Source organism: Gallus gallus, chromosome 1 (genome assembly GCF_016699485.2).
Source record: "Gallus gallus isolate bGalGal1 chromosome 1, bGalGal1.mat.broiler.GRCg7b, whole genome shotgun sequence".
NCBI classification, from domain to species: Eukaryota; Metazoa; Chordata; class Aves; order Galliformes; family Phasianidae; genus Gallus; species Gallus gallus.
This window is the reverse complement of record NC_052532.1, coordinates 65187086-65192655: the sequence shown is the minus strand read 5'-3', so window position 1 is coordinate 65192655 and position 5570 is coordinate 65187086.

The following is a 5570-nucleotide window of genomic DNA, read 5'->3' as shown; positions in this document are numbered from 1 at the left end:
CCCTTGTTCTGCCTGAGCACTTGGTATTTGTCTCCCCCATCCTCCTCCCACACCTCTGCACTTTTTTCTTCCTTTCTCCCCTCCTATCAACTCCAGGTATATGGGCATGCAACGATGCTGAGTGCCGTAGCTGCAAAGTCTGAAGAGCACCTAAGCCCTCCCAGGGGTATTTTTCTTTGCAATATGCTGCAAGTTTGATGGGGCACGTGACAAAGATTTTTTTTTGAGAGAGAAAAAATAATCCTGATCTTCTTAATTGCTCATTCTCAGGAAACAAAAGACTTAAGGGGGAAATGGGCCAGAAAAAGAAAAGACAGAATGGGTGAGAGAAGATAGGATGTGGGGTGAAGAAATTCTGCACTGAGCTCTCCAAACCTTTCCAATATGCCCAGTGCACCCTGTTCCCTCAAAGCCCCGGGGCAAAGTCCCTGATGAAGTGATGGTAAACCAGCAGGAAAAGAAGTATTAAAGGAGAGAACAGAGCTGCATGGGAGAATCACTCAAGTTTTTTGTGCTTTGTTTTTGTTGTTGTTGTTGTTGTTGTTGTTGTTGTTGTTGTTGTTTGTTTGTTTTTTTTGCCAAAATCAGAGGAAAATCATGCAAACTTCATTCCAGCCCTGTGTTTCTCCCGCACAAGGTCTATGGCTGTTGAAATGGCAACTTTAATTTTCAAATTTGTGTAATGGCGAGGCACGCAGCTAATTCTCAGCGCAGTTGCTTGAACTGAGAAGGTTACAGAGCCTGTGTTCTGCTAACCTGTGCGATTTCATTACACAGACAAACACAAGTTCTCCTTCCTTCCCCCTACCTGCCCTCCCCCACCCTCTGCATAGGGTCTGTTGCCATGGCAGCTAAAACCCCACTGGTACTCCAAAGTGGGAGGTGCCAAACACCAACACTTGGAGCAAATTCCTGCTTTGCTAGGTTTACTACAAATTATTACCCATTCCTTCATTATATCTCCATTTTGGGTTCTTAACAAGGCTGGAATTTTATTATACTGAGCGTAATTCACATTTTGTACTTTAATATGTCTTACATCCTTATTTGGCCGGTTTGGAAACTTGGAAATCTCTTTTCCTCCTTTCTACAAGATATCAGGGTGCCTAGTAGTCTGCAGGAATTAATGATTAGGAGAATTAAGAGTTCTTTCAGCCTCTTTCTGAGAGCAGCTTCCAGCCTGTTTCCTTCAATTATTAGGAAAGCTGAGTTTACACAATACAGGATCTGTATTAGTTGTGCCTGATCTTAAATCTTTCTTGCTGGCCTTGTCTCCTCCAATGATTTCTGACAAACTCCAGCTTTTGTACCACTGGTAGCCTTCACCACCCTGTTCTTTGAAATAGGTGAGGCTCCTATTCAGAATCCCAGATTTGTTATAGAAATCTCTTTCACATAACTCATCCAAGACCTCATTATGCTACAAATTGTATTGATGAACACTGAGGCATAGTCCTCTAAGGTAAAAATACCTAAAGAAAGGTTTAAGATGAAGTAATGCTTTGAAGAATGAGATCTGCCAGGGTTATTGCAATATTCTTATCGTTTCTGGATTTTGATTCACTGTAAATCCTCAGCATCAGCTTTTTATCGCAGGTATGCTTTTACTGGAATTTCATTGTAGACCTTTCTCTGTCTTCCTTATAGGTGTAGATAACATCTTAACTGGAACTTTACCCAGACAACCCTGAGGGAGATATTTTCCATTATGGAAAGTTTTCTTACATCTTCCAAATGAGTATCACCATTCCACTACAAGCTAATTATAGCAGTTTCTCAGAAAGTCATATTTATGTCCAGTACTTGGAGGACCTGGAGATGCTTGGAAGAAAAGAAGAAAAGATCTTCACTAAAACTAACTCAGTGAGTTCATCTGACAGAGAGGAAATTCTTGTCTAGGCAGGAACGTATCGGTCTAATGGGCCTTCCATACTATGGATATTGTATAGGAAGGCAGTGCACTTGCCTACTTCCATTTACTGACAAGAACTGGGAGATGGGAGACAAATCACTACCAGTCATGAAGCAGGACATGCCACCTCCTGTGGCAATGACCACCCTGATTTCTTTTTTCATTGCCTCCCAGAGCAGAGCACTGCCTAAATGCAGTGTCACAAAACCCGCTGGAAGCTCGCTAGGCAGTCTATCAAAGAAAGGTTTTGCTTTCCCATAGTCCTAAAAGAAATTGCTTACTTACATGTACTTATTGTATTATAAATACAAAGCCTTGGAAGCAGATTCAGGACAAAGGACCAGACTGAAGGTGGTTCCTAGTGGTTTGTTTCCATTCTCTTTGCATTCCTACCTTGTATTAGTTACAGGAAATTAGAAGCCCAACCACCCTCATTTCTAAAGAACAGGGTTAAATTAATTACATTTACAAAGCCTAGTCTATCCGTAGTGGATAGCTGGGACAAGAGCAATGTTAATTCATAGCCATATCAATACACCCATCACAAGGTGGGTTTGTGGGTCAGTCTTTAAATCATCTGACAACAGCAGGTGTCTGAGGTGAAGCTCCAGGGAGCTGGCTGCTGCTTCTTCAAGTGCACGTCATAAACAAACACTAACCTTGTAAAGTCTCAAAGAAACAGTGTTGAGAAGAAGCATGAAGCTTTTTTTCCTCGTAGTAGACATTTTTGTTAACACATATGCTAACAGGCATTTAAATCATAAGGTCCTGCCTGCAAATATAAACTTTATACTTCAGCCTGAAGACAAACAAGAACACTGCAAAGAAACTTCTGTGTTTTTTTTTCTGACAAAAGGGAAGTCTTGATTTTTTTAAAAGAAAACAAAAATATATATATAAAAACTAAGGATTTTAGTAGACCACATTTTCTTATAATTTCTATGATCTGACAGAGAACACATCCCCAAGCCTTACTGCTTCACTGGAAAATAAAGCTGTGTGCAGACTTTCGGTAGAATGAGTCCTTAACCGCTTAGCTTGACACTTGGCCAGTTATTATTGTAATTGTGCTAAAATGTAAATACCCTGCCTCTGAGCTGCCTTACTGTGCCTGGAACAACTCATGCAGAAGGAGAAACAGGTATGGCCCAGAGTCCTCGTACTGCGGTGATCTCCTAAATCTTCAGCGAGGGCAGTGCTGAAGAGAAGATGCAGTGGGCAAGACCCAGAAAACTGGCTAGTAAGTAATAATTCCTTTTGAAGGGGAGGATTTGAAATCATTCATGTTTGCTGAAGGCCATGCAGGAAGCCTGTACAGAGCTCAGGAAAAAAACTCAAAAAGATCCATCTCTCTTGAATCCTTGTCCAGAGAGCAGTGAGCTTAAGGCATCCTGCCATTGTTGAGTCTGGAAAAACAGCTGCCAGAATAAAAGTAACAGCATGACGATAGCCTGGAAGCAGCTATTTGTTTCCAATGAATGTCTCTAAGTACTTGAATTTTAGTATAATTTAACATTAGTAAATTATATTTTCTCTTTCTGTGATACTTAGGAAAACAGCCTGGAGCCAGCAACAAGCAGATACAACAAAGACATTTATAGTTAACAAATAAAGCAATAAAATTTCACTGCCTGCATAATTTCTATTGCTTTAGCCATGCTCATCTATTGCTATGGATTCACTTTTTCTCAGTATCGACTTTCCTTTTCATTGCAGTCAAAAGAACATTCTTGTTAGGTGCATAAATGAATAGGAAAACCACTCTCGGAAGAAACCCTACATATCCCTTCCACATCAGAGAGCTAGAGACAAATAATACACATTGTTTGTTAGAAGCACTCAGAGAAATAGCAGGTAGGGTGCAATTTAGTACTTCCTGCAGCCTTATCATGGAATGATACCACCTTTACTACATATGTTCTCTGTGTTTGGTGCCTAGGATAACATACAGGAGTGTATACTCAATGGCTCTAGATTATCTTCAATGCAGCTGCAGAAGGTGACCTGGTAAAAGATCAGATAAAAGAGGTAGGAGGTTGTCCTTCTTGAATGATGAGTAAAACCAAGCGTTATCAATCATCATATATACCTATGTAGAACCAAGTTTTGCAAAGATCCCAGCTCTGAAAGGCTGGAAAGAGAGCTCCAGCAACATGACACAGCTGTCAAGGCAGGAAACATGTTTACCCACTGGAGCTCTGGGAAGAATTTTAGTTTAGAAGAACAGAATAAGAGAAACTGGAATTTGGCCAACCACTAAGGATTAACACCATCAATCTTAATAAAATCCCAGAGCACTTTCTGTAATGCAAGTTCTCTGAACTAGGTTTAAACACAAAGATTTGGGCTAAAAATGTGGAAAGAAAAAGTGTAAAGAATTTAACAGAAGAGTTTATTACACTGAAGGTGTTGAGTTTGTTGAACACACTGCCTTTGGCAAGCACAGTAATAAACAACTGCCATGTGCAAAAGCTTGTGAAGGGAAGTAATTTACCAGCAACAACAACAAAAATCATTGTAAGTGAAGTCATCATGCAGATCAAACAGGACCCTCCTACTTTGTTCTTCCTGGCTGCGGATAAGCAGATGTTGCAGCAACCTTTTATCCACATCAGACTTCCAAATCACTACATCTGTGTCTGTCCCACGTTATTTGGTGATGACAACCAGCAGGCTGGCCTGCGTGCAACACAAATCATCAAAGCCTTACGTACAACTTTAAACGTGCATGTTTTCTCCTGTGGCTCAAGAACAAAGGCAACGTTGGGATCAGCTTCTGACTGTGAAGCTGCCCAACAAAGCAGCTGACTTTAATGTTTTTTTCCCGAATGTGCCACTTTTTGAGATCCCAGTGCAGAGCGTTTAAAACCTTCCCTGAGATGGTGTGAGGTGCCAGCCCCACAGCTACTCACCCCATCAGCTAGGGCAGCACCCAGAAGTTGGGCAGCTGACCGTTGGTGTCCTTTGCTGCTATACCTCTATATGAAGAGCCAATGAAATCTAGAGAGCCCAGGGTGGCACGAGGGATAATGCCTATTGCCACAGGATTTGGGTGAGAGAATTGAACGGAGGAAAAAAATAAAGCAAGCACTGTTAAGCAGAGTGCCAGCAGTTCCCTGAGCTTTCTATTTTTAGTGAAACACTTTAAGTGGGTTTTAGGAAAGTGGATTTGCTTGAGCAATTGAGAGTAATTTGAACACCTGGAAAACGCAGCATTTAATTGAGCTTCTACTGACTGTGCGTCACGGTCTCCTTTATGTTTTATCACAGCAGTGGGAGAGCCATGCTCATGTGTGGTCTCATTAGCAGATTGACTGCTTCTGCTCTGTGTTTTGTTGCTCATCCCTTCCCATGGGAACCTCTTGCTGTTTGAAGAGCTCCTGAGAGAGTTCTGTGATTTCTAAAGACAAGTGCATTCTTACCTTGGTAGGCTCGTCGTTGTGATGAGGAGCACTGAATGAAAAGAGCTTTTCTCTGTCACTCCATCAGTGCGCTTTTCGGTCAGCAGCTGTGAACCTCTGGATTAAATAATTCCATACCATGAAGTTATTAAATGCCTGAGACAGACCAGCTGCATAAGTGCCTTATGAGCACTTCGGTTAAAATAGGGATAACTGTATTTTTCTTTCCTATCAGGACCGTTCCCAACTAATACCTT